This window comes from Periplaneta americana, chromosome 5, assembly GCF_040183065.1.
Source record: "Periplaneta americana isolate PAMFEO1 chromosome 5, P.americana_PAMFEO1_priV1, whole genome shotgun sequence".
Taxonomy (NCBI): Eukaryota; Metazoa; Arthropoda; class Insecta; order Blattodea; family Blattidae; genus Periplaneta; species Periplaneta americana.
In genome coordinates this window covers 79,067,320-79,088,176 of record NC_091121.1, presented here as the reverse complement: position 1 = coordinate 79,088,176, position 20,857 = coordinate 79,067,320, and the positions used below count along the sequence as shown (strand labels likewise).

Sequence of the window (20,857 nt, the reverse complement as noted above, 5' to 3'; positions counted from 1 at the left end):
CCCTGTTCACATGTCGCTACTTTTAAGCTGCGCGCAGCAAGAAAAAGTAGCGGGCAGCAGGTTCGGCAGCCGCTACTTTTCGGGTTGCATTGTTGTTCACACCTCGCAGTACAAGAGTTGCGCAGTGTTTGTACTGCATCGCTGCAAAAGTAGCGACGTGTGACCGTACCTTTAGTTATCGCGTCCAGCACGATTATTTAGTCCTGACAGTCGCCGGCAATGTGCGCCTAGGTCAGGCGACTCCATTAAGTTACGCCAAGGGATGTTCAGGTTAGTCTGTCGCTTGCAGTCAGAGCGATCGGATGTCACGCATGCGGTATAACGTTGGTGTTTCCAGTACAGTTAAGCTGCACTGCATTCCTTTACAGACCGCTCGCCCTTATCTCTACTTCGGAACTCTCCCCACTACTCCTATTACTTCCCCTCTTTCGCGTCGCTGAGCTGTCGGGACTAAATAATCGGTCTGTAAATAAAGTTGATGTTTGAAGTATTTGACTAATTTCTACACATTAATGCCCAAATCAGCATTAATATACCACTTATAGTACACTCCAAGTATTTGATGTCCATTTGTTCTACTGCCTCATTTGGAATTCACATGTTTATCTTCACTTTTCTTCCGATAACCATACAAATTTAAACTATGGTTTATTTAACGATGCATGCAACTGCAAGAGTTATTTCCATTACAACCTAACAATAAACATGCAAGTCAACTCTTTAGCAAACTTAAAACGTGTTAAGTAGTTACTGGTCCAGACAACTAATTACTGAACTTTATTCAAAACATTTTAAGTGTTCAATGGAAAATAATTGTTTACTGAATTAAAATAAGTAGGCTAATAACTGATCACTATTCAGTAAACTCTAAACTCCAAGTTATTAGCGTATTCAATTGATGCAATGTACAAAGTCGTAGAACAATAAGAACTAATTCGTTTTTTTTTCTTTTTTGGAATTTTAATTTTTCCAGACATCTTTGTAAAACACTCTGCAAATAAGGTCGTTATAGGCCTGTTGGAATTGTTGGTAATTGATGGGTGTTTTCAGATATTTATGTAAAAGTCAGACTTTTTGCATAAAAAAGTGCTTAGTTACAAGTGCAGGCAAAGAAAGAGCTGAGAAAATACGTACCTGTATGGTGTCCGTCGCACTGCTCTGCAGCGTCATACAACACGACAGTGCTTCCGATGTCGAGCGCCTCCAACACGTACCGGCCGTTTCTGTTAAGGCTGGTTCACAATAAACCGAGAACGGAATCGACAAAGAGAACGAAAACGGAAATACTGTTAAAATAAATGTATTTAAATGTGAGCATTTACAATTAACTTTCACGTTCCCGTGCCCGGGCTCCGAAAAGCTTCTCGTTAATCCTGAATGCTCTCATTTAAATACATATACAGTATTTTAAAAATATTTCCGTTCTCATTTCCGTTCCCGGTCTATTGTGAACCAACCTTTAACTCTTCGATCGCAGCAATGGGACCGCTTCCAGTGATGTACGGAAGCAGAGACTGCTTTTCAGATGATTAAAACAAAGTTGGAAACAATCTGTCCACAGGCACTAAAAATTATCCTGAAATTTTCCGGGAATTGAATCCCAGCTACCTTTGTAAGGAGTTGTCAGTTGATAAAAACTGAAGAGATAAAAATTATGAAAATGGAATAGCAATAGTTTTCTCTGTAGGTAACTACTTTTCTGTAACTATATTGGCGATTTTGGTTTCCTTTGTGTTGCTTTTTTTAATTTCTATGATTAAGGAAACTCAGACACTCTTATTGTAACATAATATGTTAAATTAATAGTTTTAATGCACTTTCTCAGAAACTATTCGAAGTAGAATAATGGAATTTTCATAGTTATTCCTGGCACTTTTAAGTGCTAATTTAACAGGGTTTTTCTAACATAATTTAATCTCCAAGTTAAGATTTTTTTCATATAGTAAAAATTATATTTTTTGCTAAATATTTAGTGTTAACTCCTTTGCAAACTTCAAATCCGTGTTAAGTCATGAATTAAGCTCTAATCTAGTCTTAGACACAAAAAATGACCGCTCTCATGTCGCGTAATTTTGCGCTCTCATGTCGCGTAATTTTGTCTAAGTCCACTTCGGGCAGCGCTTGGTTCACATGACTAGGCAAAGTATGATTATTTTGCACCTAATTTACTCCTCCAATATATCTTTGTTATAGATTACTCATAACACTTGACCTATAAACAGACAGAAAAAGCAACAAACAAACAAAACAAAGCGGAATCGTGCATAAAATATTCCTTCATGTGTAAACCTACGCTCTCCCGGAATCAACCGATATCTTCCGAAGAGGACTTAGGTTATGGCAACCAGTCATTTTTTGTATCTAAAGCTGTACATTCCAGGCAGCGAAAAACAAAAAATGAAAATTTCACTATTACCAAGGTAACCTTCGATTTTTTTTTCGTACATTTTTCACATACCGTTGGGAAGAGGAATGTCAGAGAATATAGTGCAGCGAAAAAAAAGAACAACAAACACGAAAAGTTTAATTATCTTTTATGGTCTGGGTTCCCTTAACATAATTTGTAACAAATTTCTGAGAGAAAAAAACAAAAACTACACACAAGTGATATTTTTTCCAGATTTATTGTAACAAAAATACATTTTCACATTATATCATTCACATGCCATTATAAAATGCAGTACTTACAATTTTCAGACCATAAAATCAATCAAATCAGCCATACAATGTGTTACTATAAAAATTACACGTTGTGAGAATGTAGATTACAATCATATCAGATGCATGTATAACATTTATCACTTCTTGAGCATGTTGTATTAGTGTTTTGTTTAAAGTTTAGCTATCTTTACAGTAACTCACAACTACACATTTTTACTACAAAATATAAAAGCAGAACCTCGCTAATCTCAACTAATTGGGGCCAGAACCAGTTGAAGTTAACAATGTCTGGATTATCCGAAATTACATTTCCCAACGTATTACTTCATTTTTATTTTTACTCAATATACCATCAAGTTTTTATCACTTCTTCAAAACCATTTTTTTTATTTCGATGTGAACCTCACGTAAAGCTTAATCTTATAAGCTTTTTTTTAACGTTTTATTTAACTTTACAAAGAATAATAGTGATCTGGTTAGTTTGGCTAAAATTTCTGTTAATGTTCTACATTCGAATTAGTTGAAATTTCGTAATATTAGGGTTCACACTGGCGAGGTTCTGCTGTAACTGTATTCTATCAATGATACAAACTAGTAGCAAATATTGATGTACAAAATGCTGGTGGTTAAGTGATCTAGCCATACCAAACAGGATCAGCAAAATGAATGTGATATCTCAGAGCAATAGAAAATGTGGCTTAACATAAAGTAAATATGAGATGATTACTCTGCCTGTCGTTATAACTTCACTTTATTCATATGTCCCCATAAAAAAAAAGAAAAAGACGGCGGACGGTTCAAATAAAGTATACTGGTACAATAATTAACATGGAGGCATGAGATGATTACTCTGCCTGTCATTATAACTTCACTTTATTCATATGTCCCCATAAAAAAGAAGGAAAAAGGAGTGCTGTTCCCATTGCGTCAAATAATTGTACAAATTGCACAATCAATTTCAATTTCAAATTAAGTTCTTTTTTTTAGCTAAGTTCTGTTTGTCACCCAAACAAATAAATAAAAAATTTAAATCATAGTTTAAGTGTAACGGAACTCTGTTTCGTTATGACTCATAACAGTACAGACAGCTACTGGAAGTTGGCAGTTGGTGTTGCCATAGAAATTGATCCGCATATTTTACAACGGACTTACGTACGGATCCAACATCATTCGTAAAGTTATAAAATAGAACGTGCAAAAATTATATTTGTAATTTTGGTGATAAAAGAAAGGAACTATTACATAGCAATATATGGAATTTTCGATGGTATTATGACAGAGGATGAAGTTGATGACATTCGTTCAGCAAGGAATATAGATGACCCCGAGAAGGTGAGTGCTGGAAATGCCTATCTAACTAAAGAAGGAGTTCAATTTTCCAATCAGCCCACAAGACCAAAGCGACGTAGGATAGAGAATACTTTGAACGCCAGCCCAATTCCAGTAAATGACGGGGAAAAAGTTCTGTGCAGTAACAGAAGCACTGTTCCTTTTTCTCACCCCTGGATATCGAGAAGATTAGTAGAGGAAACTAACAGAGAAGCTCTAAGAGCAGAAGTCTCCAAAAAGCGTATAGTCATTCGTGCTCTCGATGCTGCCCGCCGAACACAGTGTGCTGTAAGACTAGAGAAGGGGAAGATACTCGTACCTCAACAGATGGGAGCGGTCAGTGGGGGATCGCGGCAACGGTGTGCTTATGTTTACAAATAATAACATCAAAAGAATAAGAAATATCATACGTTTGTATATTATTTTGACATACTATGAAGCTGGAGCCCCATCTGTTGCTATAGGCACAAGCCATTGCAAATTCAACCTCTTCTGTTCTATGGTGCCTTTCAGTGCCTGGAAAAGATCTTCTCCAGTTGTACTTTGTAATTACATCTAGAAGACATTCAGACACAGTAAAATGTTCATTAACTCCTCGGATGAAAATGGCTAGGTGAGCTTTGTCATTTCTATCTGTGGTTTCGTTCAATGCAAGTGAGTTAGCTACGAACTGATTAATTGTGGTTTCGACTTCAGATTCAATTGCAATTACAATCTTGAAATTCCTTCTCTGAACTGTAATTGGAAACAATTTAATTTTCTTAAACTTTGACTTTGTTCTGGACACAGTATTTTAGTAGCGTTCTGTATGCACGATTAATAATGCTTCTGTAAAGGGCTTCATTGATTTTCCAATATTCCAAGCTAGAACATAGCTAGCGAGAAGCTTTTTTTTTTTTTTGTCTAAGACTGAGAACACGTGTAGGATTTGTGTTTGTATTTTCTTGTTTTATATTTATCAAAATATTTGTAGGCCTAAGCATTTCAACTAAAATTAAAAAAAAAAAACTATAAGTATCTCATGCGGAACTGAGTGTAAACGTATTGTAATATACTAATTATTATATATAACCAACAGTTATACAGATAGCCCCAAAATAAATTATTTTCACATGTCCAACATGCCTGTAATTGAATGATATTCTTTGTAAAGAGTCGAGTAATGTCGTCGCATGTTGAATTTTAACACACCCTTAAGAATTTTCGAACAAATTAAGCATTTCAAATTCTTCCCACTAACACAAAAAATGTATCTTCCTATTCATCCTTGAATGTACTACGTCCATGATTAGAAGACATTGTGCAACGGTGGAACACGCCGACTAACTCAGTGATAATGGCAGTCCGCCACTGCTCTTCGTTTGCGCATAAACATTGAGTACAGTACAGGTGGGGATGGGTGAGGCGGAGCGCGCTCTTTACGTCCGTTCAGGGGCTTACTCGCGAGTACGGTTTTGGAGACGTCTGTCTAAGAGTATTTTTATTGCTTTCAGGTCTTTTTGCTCATGAAATTTCACCCACAGGATTTAGGCCCACTATTTTTTTGTTCAACAGAATAAAATCGACATATTTTTTCAAACTTGGAAGAAGTGATGAGTAAATACAATTTCCCTCTCGTCAATATACTATATATAATATGGATGAGACGGGCAATGGGATTCTCCAGGAGCCTGGAAATATTTTGGCTCCAAAGGAGCAGAAACGTGTTGGATCCGTTTCCAGATGGGAACGTGGCAAAAATATAACTATCATCTGTACAATGAATGCTGCCGGTAATTTCGTACCCCCAACGTTCATATTCCCACGAGCAAGAATGAGCCCAACACTGGAAAAAAGATGGGCCACCTGGATCATTGTATTGCTGCTCAAAAAATGGATAGAACAATGAGCAGCTTTATTTGCAGTGGCTGGAACACTTCTCAAAATTTGTCAGGTGCAGCAATGAGAATCCTGTCCTCATCCTTCTCAACAACAACTATACCCACATGACATTGGAGACGTATGAATTCTGCAAAAAATATAGAATCATGATAGTTTCCATTCCACATCACACTTCGCATCGGATCCAACCTCGGACGTGTCTTTCTTTGGGCCTCTGAAGAAGGCATACAGCCGAGAGTGTGATCTTTTCATGAAAACTACCTTGCAGAAAATGATCAGATCCGATAACTTAAGAGCGTTTGGAATATATCCTCTGGACTCAAACATATTTTCCGATGAACACTTCATCGAAAGTGCCATTTCTCAGTCAGGTGCCAATCAGCTTGCAACCACTTCCGAACCAGTTCCTAACCACCCTAATCCCAGGCCACAATCAGTTCCATATCACCCTACACCTACTCTACAACCTGTCCCAAATCACACTGCAGCCTCTCCACAATCAGTCCCAAATCAACCTTGTTCACAACAAATTTCTAATCAGCCAGAAGAAATGTTATAGAGTCAGATCGTAACGAGACCACAGTCAGTCCTCCCTCTAGTATAAATGCTGTTTCTTTTGAAACAGTATCGATATTGCCTTCCAAGCCTAATAAAAATGTGGGAATCTGCAGAGAAAGAGGCAAACAGCTTTCCCAGATTTTCACGAAAACTCCAGTGAAAGCTGTTTAGAAGACAAAAATGGAATAGAGAAGAGAGAATTGACAAAAAGAAAGTCTAAAATGAAAACGAAGGGACTGTAACTCATAATATCAATAAAAGAACTGTTGCCGTATAAATCTAAAGAAACTATTTGATTCTGACAGTGAATTAGATTGTAACATAGATGAAGAAGTTTGTGATGATACTTTGGATGATGATAAAATAGAATCACAATGTGATCAATGCTTGATTTGCGATGAGTTTGGCAGAGAAGGCGAACTCTAGAATAGATGCATAACCTACGGGCTATGGGCACATTCTGAATGTAGTAGATGGAACAATCCAGAGAATTACATGTGCAATATACAGATGTATTTGAAGTCCCCATCCGATTTCAAAGTACATATACAGTAGCTTGCAAACGGAAATCGTATTTGAATGAACCGCGTACAGTGCGAAAGAGGGAGAGCTCAAGTTTCGTTTGGTTGGCGATAGAGCGCAGGAGCGTGCAGTGACGCAACCATCAGCCGATTCCTGTCAGTGTTGTTCGCAACGAGTTAGATACTATAGAGTAGAGATGGGAAAAGTTGTTATTTTCTCGTAACAGTTCCAACTGTTCCAATTCCATGAAAATACTAGGTTCCAAATAACAGTTCCAAAATAACAGTACCACCATATATAGCCTACCCCGAAGGTCGATCCACAGCACCAGATCGAATCCCTCTCCTCCAGTGTTTTTCCCTTTGTGGCCTGACTCCATGTTGTTACCAAACATTATATATATATATCGGTTGTCATAATGTAGTTCCATACACGGCCGACTTGATGCTAGCTTCGCTTCTACTTTAAAAGCGAAGGGAGCATCAAGTCGGCCGTGTTCCATAACATCGCGTATATTGTAACAGCAAGTATTTTGTATAACAGGTACAGTACTACTAGTATGTAATGTAACAGTGATGTTTTGGAACAGGCCGTTACGTTATTTTATAGCCATAACTCATAATGTAGCTCCATAACATCGAGTGAGTATTTTTTGTAACAGCAAGTATTTTGGAACTGCAAGTATTTTGTATAACAGGAGTATGTAATGTAACAGTGGTGTTTTGGAACAGGCCAATGAGCATAGAGCTCACTGGAAGAGCTACGTACGACTAGTATGTAATGTAACAGTGGTATTTAGGAACATGTACGTACGTACGACTAGTATGCAATATAACAGTGGTGTTTAGGACGCTAAATGATCACATACTTCCCTGTATGCCATGTGATGCAGTACGATGTCATAATGAGTCGAGATGTGAATTCCTGGAAATGAAATCTTTTCTAATGCTAAATTGAATTCGTAGATCAGGTTTGTTCGAAGCAGGAAGTGTAATGTAATTTTAAATTATTTGTAAATTGGTCACGAAATTGAAATGGATTCCAGTGGTAAATAAAACCTAACCTATTCTTCCTCTTCTACTTAGCTAAAGGTCACAATTGTGTTCAATTTCTCCAAAACTTAGTAAATAAAAGCTATAATCATTTCGGCCGTGCTAAAATTCATATTAATAATGTACCGTCATTGTAATAAAATATGAAAATTTACCGTTGTACTTTTTAAAACAAAAGAACTTCAATAATACAGTTATGTTTCAACAGACTTCAGTTTAATTTCAAGAATTGGTAATGAAACTAAAACTGGAAAATATCTGGAAATAAAACATAACCTATATCTTTTCTTCTCCCTTGATAAAATTCACAATGTAGTTACTATAATACAGGCATTATGTTATTTGATAGAATCCTATACTCAATTAACATCAGTTCCAAGATAATGTGTACATTTTTTAAAGACGATCTTCGTATCTTTACTATCTATCTTTTACTTTAGTTTCCAACATTTATTTCAGTACGACGAAAGGATTCCCAATTCTGCTTTCAAACAGTGGCGCCAACTTATATGGGCTCGTGGGATCCGAGCCCACCCAATAATTTGTCGTGTTGTGAGATTTAACTTAAGGCTCGTCAAATGTTTGAGCCCACCCAATGTTTTCCAAAAGTTGGCGTCACTGCTTTCAATAGTACCAAACATGTTCCGTTCTGTGGAACAGACGTTGTCATAATGTACAGGGTGGGTGGGAAGTAACTCCTTATTGTAATGTGCTTATAACTTCTGTATATATTAATATTTTTTTATGAAACTTAATACATGCTTTCTTTACAGTGGTAGAACGTGATCTATAATGGCTGACCGCATCACAGTGCAGGAGAGAGCTCAGGTTGCCGCCCGCTATGAAGTCTGGCGTTCTGTTGTGCAGGTGCAGAGATGGTGGCGGGCAGAGCATGGGCCTCGCGCTACACTGGATCCAAAGACAATCAAGAACTGTCATGCTAAACTGATGACCACAGGATCTGTGGCGGATATTCGTAGAAGTGGCCGTCCCTCAACATCCAAGTCAGACGAAAATGTGCTAAGGGTTGAGGAAATGTTCACCAGAAGTCCACAAAAATCAACACGACAAGCCAGTCGTGAAAGTGGTCTCTCCCGACACACAATCAGAACTGTGCTGGAAAAAGAATTAAATTTCCGGCCGTGGAAGCCACATTACTGTCAACAGCTATCGCCGGAAGGTTGTGACCATCGAATGGAATATGGTGAACTCATGCCAGTTGTTCGAGAATATCATTTGGAGCGACGAAGCAATTTTTCATATTGGAGGGTTTGTGAACCGTCACAATTGTCACTACTGGGCACAGCATGATCCAGGGGCAACAGCTGAAAAGTCTCAAAGCCGCCCTAAGGTCACAGTTTGGTGTGGCATTACATCCAATAAACTTGTGGGTCCGTTCATTCTTCGAGACACCATGAACTCTGAACGGTACCTAGCCATGTTGGAAGATGAAGTTTGGCCAATTGTTTCCACCTGGGATATCAATGACCTAATTTGGATGCAAGATGGAGCCCCACCACATTTTGCACTCAACGTCCGTGACTGGTTAGACCGACATTTCCCAGGACGTTGGTTGGGTCGCCGTGGTCCGCATGAGTGGCCAGCACGGAGTCCCGACCTCACCCCGTGCGACTTCTTTTTGTGGGGTTGGGCGAAGGAAGAAATTTATCGCACCAAACCACGAACTTTGGATGAACTGGAAGATCGTCTACGCCAAGTCCTCATTAACATACCACAGGAATTCCTGCACAAGTCAATTGAAAGTATCCCTCGCCGGTTACGAACATTAGTGGAAAATGCTGGAGTATATGTGGAGTTTTAAGTTAATCCATAGGCTCCTACCATGTTAAACTACAAAGCAAAATTTGTTCCAGTCAAATAGAATAAATATTAACAGATTTATAACCATATTACAATAGGGAGTTACTTCCCACTCACCCTGTAGTTCCAAAGTGAAACGAGTATTTGTAACCGCAAGTATTTCGTACTAGCTCAGAGCAACACTGTTATTTTGGAAAGTAGTATTCCAAGGTGTTGTTACTTTCTGGAACAGTTCCAAACAAGGAACGGTTCCAAAATAACCGTTACGTTATTTTTTTCCCACCTCTACTATAGAGAGGCATATACTTCCTTAAGGAGATTCAAGAATAACTTAAAAAGTTGTGTATAAAGTGCAAATTAAAATTAAGGTGACATGTATTTATTTAGCCTGACGAGTTACTTCCCTGGTTTGAATTGTAAATTATTTAAAAATAGCGTGTAAGAGGGCCTTAGACTAGAAATGTTTAGCTTAAATGTAGTTCTGTTTATAAGTATGCATAAGGGTGTAATTATTTGATTTGTTTGAACTGTTGTATCAGTGAAGCGAGGTGAGTCAGTGAAGTTATGGGTTTACAGTGCCGGTGAAATGCGTCATAGAGCCACCACAGTGAGTGAGATGAGAGTAAAGTGAAAGACTATTGAAACTTATGTAGGGCCTGTACATATGTAGGTTGTATTGTAAAATTAGGTATTTTATGTGTTATTATTAATTGTAATTATTGTGTTAAATTGTATTGTGTATTCTTATTGTATTGTGTATATAATTGCATTGTGTATTGTATAATTGTATTGTGTATTGTAAATTTTATTGTGTATTGTTTATGATTTTTATTGTGTATTGTTTATCATTTTATTGAGTATTGTTTATATTGTGTATACCACTGCCACCGGGTGCTTGCCCACTTGCAGTGTAAATAAATACATACATACCTCTGATAAGCGGAGGCTGACAGTGCTATGGATCGTTCTCTACAAAACATGGCGGTCTATAGTACCGCCAGCCCCCGCAAGGAGTGCTTATCAAAGGTGTACTGCCTCTCTATTATTTTGATAAACGTAATGATTTTTTTTTTCATTTGTGTTTGTGTACTGGTACCGTTATATCACATCATTTATTTTTGTCAGCTGCCATACAATGTACAGATGGACATGTCAGTATATTTAATTACAATAACATTCTTGATAGGAATAAATATTATGAAAACAAATAGTCCTTCAACACCATCTTAAACTTATTACAAATTTGAAATTATGCCAAGTAGTAATTTGGTTATAATGTGGCAAACGGAAACAACGGGAGACTTTGAATAATAAGGTGTCCCGTAGTTTCCAATGAATACTTTATTTCATACTCTTGTATGATACAGTTTCAATAATAATATTTCACAACATATCTATTATTATTGCTATTACTAGTATTGTGTATTTGTATTAATTGGGTCAGTGGAAGAGCAGGCCTTAACTCTTCCAGGTAAAATAAATTATTATTATATTTTTCGGATACATCAATATTTAATTTAAACATTTCGCCATTGTTTTGTAAAAAGCTGATTTATAAATGAAAAAGTAATGATTAAGACTTTAAAATTTACAAAAATGTCTCATTCCCTCGGATTTAAATTAAATATACCGTAAATCGTAATATTCGTTTCTGGATAATTAAACCCTCTCAATACAGGTAGGCCTACCATTGCCCCAGAGAATTATAAGATATGACGGACTGAGCATAAGCGAAATATCTGTATTAATAAGTTTGTGCCATCAAGAGTTTAGTATTTACTGTGTTTATAGGGCCTACTCCAATTTTCTTTTTATTAATGCGTAGGGCTCTTTATGAAAGTCAGCACTTGCATCACACACAATTTGTCATTATTGCGTCAAATGTAAGAACAGTTTTATTCAGCAAAAGCCTCTGCCTAGTTGCGAGATACGTGTGAGATCAATATTTGTTTCACATTATATTACACTACACGATGTGTCCATCACGCGAAAAGAAGTGTAGCTAGCAGTGGCTCCTGTTGTTTCTGATAACAATGTTAATCGTAAGTATCTTATCGTTTTAATAAAATGTGGTGAGTTATGATCATGAGTAACTTTCTATTAGTGTCATTCTTTAATTATTATGTTGCATGCTAAGAGGTTATTTGTAGTTTTAATAATTGCAGTTTTCAAAAGTTCTCTGTGTTAGATCCAATTTCAAATGAACTTTTCTAAATAATTATTGGATTTTTTTTTTAATTTTCGCCACTACCTTTCCTATATTTTATTCCTAATAGTTACATACGTCGTCTCTCTTGAAATCACCTGGTGAGCACTGAATTACATGATTTCATATTAGGTTAGATTAGCTGTAAGGTAATTAAATTTGTGACGAAGCCAAAAAATTATTTATTTTTCTTCTACCGAATACATTCATCCGTCTTTAGGTGTTCTGCTTTGGTTGCAATGAGTGTAGCTTGTCGTTTAATATCTGGGATATATTTAGTGAAACTAATAAAACATAGGCCTACAGCTGTTATAAAACGTAAAGTTTTGTGTGTATTTTACTTTTCACTTATTAACATAGGCTTAATATGTAACTCAATTCACAATAATACTAACTTCATCTCAGTCATTTCCTACAACATCCGAGCCACGACCCTTTGTTTTGACTAAGCAAAACATGGCAGACTAATGTTCAATTGTCTTCAACTAGAAGGCGTTGTGGCCTCTCTATAGTATCTAACTCGTTGGTTGTTCGAGACCAAAGACGTTGTAGTTATATATCTAGACACACAATTGGCGCTGGTGTCGTGTACAAAATTGAAACCTCTCGCGCAGGTTCGCGCGAAGCCATGTTTGGGGAGCACGAATGCTTGTTTCTATAAAGCACTCGGGGTTTAGAAAATATCACTGGGTATAAAGGCGTTTTCTTAGCGGAATCCCCCTTCACTGCAACATAACTAAACTTATTTACGTATTTTCCAATGCATAATAAGTAAATCTAAATACTGTAACTAAGCATTGCTTTAAATATAAACGCTTTATATTGCTCATAAATAGGATTATTAGTTTATTTCTATTTTCTATGACCGAATACATGGAATATTTTTACTTATTTTACATACATTAGACAATACATAAATAACGTATTTAAGTTGTATTAAAAAGAGGGCGATGTCCGCTAAAAGATGCCTATATAACCTACCCAACGGTATTATCCAAACATCTAAAGCGTTTTAATAATAATAATAATCATTGTTTTGAGAATCAGAGGCAGTATGATTCTTTAGAACTTTTAATTGCAGACATTCATTACAGTTCCCTCATTTTTACGTCATTCTCAATGACAGAATATGGCTTTGTTGTTACATCATTAAGAAAATATGGTGTAATAAATCTAAAGACTCAATTTATGCTCTGCTATTCCCTATGTTCAGACTTAAAACTGAAAGAGTTTGAGAAGGCAGAAGCAACAGCAGAATTCTGTTTGTTTTTTGACAAGCTATTTGATGTCTTTAATTCAAAAAATCCTTTGGCAAATGGGTATAAGAGTGTACGTCTGCAAGGAATGGAAGTCTAATATTCAGTTTCATAGACTTTGCAGAGTCATACTACTTGGTCTAAAACACATATAAGAGAGACCTTCATACCAGACCTCAAGAAAGACTGCCATCATTGGCTTCTTATCACTATGTAGGGGCTTGAGAAATATTTACAATGAATTGAGACGAAAAAACTAAATTTCATAGGTACCTATAAATTTAGCCAAGACCTCATCGAATTATTATTTGGCGTGATTCGAAGTAAGCTTGGACATAACAATAACCCATCTGCACAGCAGTTCAAGGCAGCTTATAAGAGTTTATTACTAATTAATGAAGTGAAAAACAAAAGTACTGGAAACTGCGTGGAAATTGATGGCAGGCCTACAAAATTGTTGTCATGGAATGGGAGTAACAAGGCACAAATGAGGGGCTTAGAACAAAAAGCAGGTAAGTGACATTATTTAAAAAAATGAAGTAAGTGCGTGTTGTGATAGCCCAAAAGGATGTTTCTTTGGGACAAAATCAGGAAAGTGATCACACTGTGCAGTGCTGCTATATGGGCATCATTTCACCAAACTAGTGTATAATATTTCATTGCATGTAGAACTGTAATTTCTTCAAAACTAGGTTTCCGTCACTTACCTGCTTTTTGTTCTAAGCCCCTCAAATGACTGTATCTAAAAACCATCCACAGTGTTTTGAAAATCGGAGGCGACATGACACTCTTGATCAGCCAACTGTAGACAATATTTACAGCCCCCTCATTCTTACACCATTATCAATATGTCAGAAAATATATTGTGAAACATGTGAAGAATCACTTTATGGTACCATCAGTGAACAAAATGTCACATTTTTCTTACGAAAGAATAATGGGGATCTTGTCATATCATCATCTGAGGTTATAAAAATATGCCGCTTAAGAAGCCAAAGCGCATGTTAAACTTTTGAGACTTTATCCACTATACCGTAGCTCTAAACTTTCACTCAAAATAAAGAAAGTCTTTTACTACTCACTCATCAAATCCGCCATCTTGTACGCCTGCGAAGCTTGGGGTTTTGCTGCCAAGACTCATCTATTAAAGATCCAACGGGTGCAAAACAGAGCAGCAAGAATGATTACCAATTCACCACGTGGACTTCGCATCGCTCAACTTCATGAGGACCTGGGTCTCGAAACCATCCAAAGCATCATAATCCGACGCATCACTCATTTCTACGGCAGATATCTACAAGAGCATCCAAATCCACTTCTCAACGCTCTTGGAAATTATAACATCATAGGCCCACACAGACGTCCAAAAGCTTTACAGCCAATTGATCTAATAATTTTTGTTGTGTATATGTAACTTTTTTGTTCAAATGATTTTGTATTATTGGAGGCTGGCCTCATGTTTCTTACGAAATCCAGACAAGGCAAACACCTAAAGGTGTGTTACTTGAAACAAATTGCATAACTAAAGTTATGCGTCACGTCATGTGATTGGTTGGTTGGTTGGTTGGTTAAGTGAAATAGCGATTAGGTTCGTATAACACTAGGATGCCACGGCAGCTCTGCTGGCTAGCGCTGCTAGCGTTTATAGGATCTGCCGCCCCTGATGCCAACTAAGACTGCCAGCGTATGTCACAGTCTCAAAATGAATGTTGAAATGTTAATACTTATTGCCTCTATTCGTCGTCGTCGTTCAAGTAAAAACAAAGGGAAAAGGAGTCGATTGTGGGTGCATCCTTTCGTTCGAGATCGTAGTACACATGGTTTGTTTGTTACTTTATACAGTGATTTACGGACATATGAAGAAAAAATTTTCAATTACGTGAGAATGTCAGAGACATCTTTTGATGAGCTGTTGGACATATGTAGAGATGACTTGCAAAGAAGGAATACAGTCTTAAGGTTCAACAGAAACCTCCCATGATTCTGAATATTCTGAGATAATTGACCTTTTCGATTAAAACAAGGCGGGAAGGGTGGGAACAAGTTGCAAATGGCTTTGAGAACAATGCCAACTTTCCTCATTGTATTGGGGCAGTTGACGGTAAACATATCAGGATTACCAAGCCTACTGACTCAGGATCGTTGTTTTACAACTATAACCAATTCTTTTCCATTTTACTGCTTGCAGTTTGTGATGCAAACTATAAATTTATCTTCACAGATGTGGGTGCCTATGGAACCTTGTAAGTAATTCATTTGACATACCTGAATCCTCACCACTTTCAGAAAACTCTATTGTTTTACCTTATGTGTTGGTAGGGGATGAAGCATTTGGAATGCATGAACATTTGATGCGTCCATATGGGGGGAACAATCTTAGTTATGAGAAGGAAGTATTCAACTACACGTTGTCAAGAGCTCGACGTTATATAGAATGCACCTTTGGCATTCTGTCTAACAAGTGGAGAATATTTCACCGGCCATTGAACGTAAGAGTGGATTTTGCAGTAAGCATTGTTAAAGCCTGCTGTGTTTTACACAATTTCGTGCGGGAAAGATATGGATATAAGTATGAAGATACTTTAACTGTGGAAGGGTTTGAAGATTTAATACACAGTGGCCTAATATAAGTGCAGTTAGAGGAGGAAGATCAGCTCTTTCTAACAGAGACCAGTTTGCCAAATATTTTGTTGAAGAAGATCCACTCCCCTGGCAAAATAATTATGTACATTAATAAGTATGTCTTATTCAGGAGGCAATGGAATAGCCGCCCAGAACAAGCTTGTAACCCTAATTTTTCATAAGTAGACATTTTCGTGAATAATAGTTGTTAATGAAGCGCTATGTATAATACTTTTACTCGAGACGGGGGGGGGGTCTCTTCCCAGCTCCCGCACTTTCCTTCTCAAACATAGTCGTCTGCTGCTGACGTCATGTGGAGGATAGAGTGGTGTGATCTGTGGTAGCGTGGCTTGGCAGTAATACACTGAAGAAGCTTATTTATTTTGTTTTATGGTTACATTAGTAACAAAATCGGCTAATGTAAAGGTTGTGTCTTTCTACACATCTTATTAATATTTTTGTTATTACTACGGTACTTCCATTACTTCCGTAAGGTTTTTAAACATGGAAAGTTAGTGTGTTCAACAAGAACAAAAGTTCCAAATGTAAAGTTAACTGTGCTGTGGCACAATGTTCCAATTTAGGAACAAAAACTTTTGGAATTATGTACCTACTACAGATTCCCTAAAAGTGAAGAACTTAGGCGTGTGTGGATATCACGGTGTAAACTGAGTGACGAATTTAATCCCGATAATGCTCGAGTGTGCTCAGTTCATTTTCGCACAGGGGATTATGAACGAGATTTGAATAACGAATTGTTAGGTTTACCACCAAGAAACATGTTGTGTGCAAATGCAGTTCCGTGTCTGTCAATTCCAAACTGGCATGGCGAATCATTTTCGGGATCTAGCGCAGGCACCAGCTCCAGTACCAGTAAAATTAACCGAAAGGTATCCATTTATCTGACAGTTTAGTAGACTATTATTACAAATTAATGTTTAAAAAATATAACTGAGTTTACAATACATAATTCAATTAGGTTTTAATCATGCATCAGTACATTATTACACATTAATTTTCATTTTGCACTAGGCTTAATTAAATTCGGATAAATTTACTAAGATGGGATTTCTTACGTGACCTACAGGTACCCAGTGACAGAGAACGGCGACAAGATTCTACGGAAGGAAAAGGGCAATACTAACGTTGGAAACGTTGTCTCAAAAAAAAAAATTGACCTATCAACTACCGCGGAATTACATTATAATACCCCTAATGGTAAAGAGATCCGTAATTTCCCTAATGTTGAAGACATTCCTTCAATGATGAAGAAATCAGTAATCTCCGGAAGCAGATAGAAATTTAAAAAAAAAAAAAGACAACGTAATTTTAAGACAAAGATACGCGAACCTCAGAAAGTTCAGTGGTCCTAAGTATGTTGTCTCAATCAAAGGGCGACCATCTACGACCAAAGTAAATAAGGGATTGGTTACAAAACAATTAAAACAGATTCTCTAGAAATGTTTTACACCAGGGCACATTCGGTGTCCTTTACGCGGTAACAAACGCGTTAAGTGGTCCTCAGAGGATATTCGAAATGTTCTAGCATTGCGATCGCTTTCCAGAAAAGCTTACGATTATTTAAGGGGTCACAACACACCCTTACCTGGTCGTTCAACACTTCAGGAATGGACCCGACAGTATAGTTGCAGACCCGGAATTTTGAAAGAGGTACTTTCTTTGTTGAAGGCTAGGGATTCAATTTCCAAGATCATGAGAAATGTGCTATTTTGATGTTCGATGAAATGAATGTAGACGGTTGCATTTGCTATGATTCGAAAGATGACCGCATATTAGGATCCCACAGCAATTGTCCAAGTGGCGATGATCCGTGGGATTTTTGCACCATGGAAACAGCCCATATATTATTATTTTGACGTAACTATGACTGCAGTGTTGTTGAAAAACATTATTAACGAAATTGAAGATTGCGGAATCCGTACAGTTGCAGTGACTTGTAATATAAGAGGGAAAAATGGAAAAGTATGGAAAGAATTAAATGTAAGTATGGAAAAAGAACTTCTTCATGAATTTCAGGGACAATACAAGAAAGGTGTGGCTTTTCTGTGATGTGCCCCATCTGTTAAAGTTACTCAGAAACCATTTTTTGGATGATGGCTTAATATTAGGCGTTGGCACTGAGTTAAAGAAGAAAATTATTTAAGACGTTTTGGATGTCCAAACAGAAGACCTCTCAATAACTCACCACATCAATACAATTCACCTTACATTAACTGGGAGGTCTAGACAAAATGTAAGAATGGCTGCTCAATTGTTCTCAAGACGAACAGCTAAGGCAGTAAAATATGTCTTAAATAAGAGAAATAAGAGTAATGAGAGTTATTTTATTCAATTAATTAATGACGTTTTGATGTAATGAAATCCAGGGTACCGAAAGACGAGAAAACACCACTCAGAAGTGGATACGGAATGAAACTGAGAAGCCAAGAGAACACTTTGAAGCGATTTCCGGAAGTGATTGTTCAAGTGAGAGTAGGCAAAAACAAAAGTTTAGTTCCCTTTCAGAAAGGCTTTATTATATCAATAAAGTCCCTGTTAGGACTATATGAGGATCTGAAAGAATTAAATATGACTTACATATTAACCTCCAAGATAAACCAGGATTGCTTAGAAAACTTTTTCTCTCGTATTCGAGGCTTAGGAATGTTTTAAAACAATCCATCCCCTTTCGAAGTGCGCAATAGAATTCGCCTTCTGTTACTTACAGAAGGCACCACAAGGAAATCGCTCTTTCTAGTGGTGCATCTGTTGAAGCTCAATGTGCTCCATCTACAAGTGATGAGCCTTTAGACGTAGGTTATATTGCTGCTCTCAAGACATATTGGAGAAGTGTTTTGTTGCAATGGAGACAAACAAAGCACGGTAAGGAGGATGTTTTATTATTCAACAACCTATTTGCTTAGCTGGTAAAGAGAACCTTGTCTATCGCTGAAACAACTAAGTCAAATCTCAAAGCTGCATTTAGAGTTATAGATACATACCCCACATTCAAGGAAGTTGCAAGTGTAGCTACATCAGACCTGTCAACACAGAACTGTAAGTGGTTGTACACAACGCGTTCAAGAAATATTATATATACACACACACACACACACACACACACACACACAGAGAGTGTTCCGAAACTGTTCGTTCAAATTAATACAGAAGGTAGAGAACATGAAAACAAATATATTTCGATAAGGAATATATGGTCTCTGAAGTCAACTTGTAATGTTATGGAACATTATGTTAGTGGTGCTGACGTAAGCTGTTGTGACGGTGTCGCTGACTGGGAATGTGTACTGACATTCAAAACTGCTCTGTGTACAGTTGGTTGGCTCTGAGGTCTGCTTGGAAACATACCGATTCATTCGAAAGCAGCACCGCCTAGTGACAACAACGGTGACTTCATTGTAAACACACCGATTCAGTCGAAATCATTAACGGCTTGTGACAACAGCAGTGCACATGGAGGGGTTTACTCATGCTGAAATGGCTGACATGCATCTGGTATATGGGTTTGTTAATGGAAATGGACGAGCTGCAGTGAGAGAGTATCGAGAGCGCTTTCCCAACCGACGGATTCCGCAGCACCAAACATTCGGACGTCTGCTACGTGAAACAAGCACTTTCCGTGCACGTATGAATGATACAGGTCGGAATCGAACAGTGCGAACTCCCGAAATGGAAGAGGAGATTATGCGACATGTTGAAGACACTCCATCTACAAGCACATTGCACACATCCTTGGCGTCAGACATAGCCTTGTGTGGAATGTGGTACATGATCAGCAGCTTCATTCTTTCCCTGTTCAGCGTGTTGCAGCACTAGGACCGCAAGATTTTCCCCCACGCGTGCAGTTTGCACAATGGTTTTTACAACAGACTGCCCTCGACCCCTTATTTCCGGCCGAGGTCCTGTACACCGACGAGGCTTTGTTTACTCGTGAAGGCTGTTTCAATATCCACAATTCGCATGTTTGGGCCCATGTGAATCCACGAAGTACTCGACCTCGTGCTCGTCAACAGCGATTCGGTGTTAATGTGTGGGCCGGCATTCTCGGTGATAGGTTGATTGGACCATACGTTCTTCCATTTTGCCTCAACGGACGGACATATCGTACTTCCTGGAACATGTGTTGCCGGAACTGCTGGAGGATGTATCTTTGAATGTAAGACAAAGGATGTTCTTCCAGCACGATGGGGCGCCAGCCCATTTCAGCATTGCTGTGAGGAATCATCTGAGAGCCACGTTTGGGAATCGATAGATCGGCCGAGGTGGCCCCGTGGCCTGGCCACCCAGGTCACTTGACCTCACGTGTCTGGATTTCTTCCTCTGGGGGCATATGAAGCAGCTGGTGTATGAAACCGTTGTGGAAACAGAAGAAGACCTCGTCGCTAGAATTACTGTCGCTGATGATGCCATTGCGGACATGCCAGGTATCTTCGAGCGGACACGACAATCAATGGTCCGACGATGTACTGCGTGCATACAGGCTAATGGTCGCGCATTCGAGCAGTTCCTGTGAATGCCACTGATGTAATTAGCATGCTAAACTACCTTCTGTGCAAATCGTCCCTAGGATCAGAAATTGCCTTCAGGGACCATATGTACCATTTCAAAATATATTTGTTTTGATGTTCTCTATCTCCTGTATTATTTTGAACGAATAGTTTCGGAAGACCCTGTATATATGCCCTAAATAGTATTTACGATTCTCATCTGTCAACAGTTCAGCAAGATCGAAAGTTTCAGCTCCTGTTGTCCCAGAAAATAGCGTGACAGAAGAGAAAGTAGAAGAGTTCTACAGATATCGAGGGAATGCAGCTGGAAAACCAAAAGAACTTTAAAAAAGAGGATGGCCTCCAGTCTTATCTGCTGTCACAAATAAAAATCAAGCTCAGACCAGTAGCAATGATTCCGATGTGACCGATGCCAAGTTCAAG

The 20,857-nt window shown here is 37.9% G+C and overlaps 1 long non-coding RNA gene and 1 pseudogene across 1 annotated transcript; one reads left to right on the top strand and one right to left on the bottom strand.

Moving 5' to 3' along the window:
- Nucleotides 1–2,605: 2,605 nt before the first annotated feature.
- LOC138699859 (uncharacterized) lies at nucleotides 2,606–8,129 on the bottom strand. The gene is made up of 2 exons (XR_011332096.1): nucleotides 3,516–8,129; nucleotides 2,606–3,393 (listed from the first exon to the last, which is right to left on the bottom strand). It is a non-coding gene; the product is annotated as an uncharacterized lncRNA (long non-coding RNA).
- A 1,288-nt stretch (nucleotides 8,130–9,417) lies between these two features.
- Nucleotides 9,418–19,328, top strand: LOC138700424 (putative nuclease HARBI1; annotated as a pseudogene).
- The last annotated feature ends 1,529 nt before the right edge of the window (nucleotides 19,329–20,857 follow it).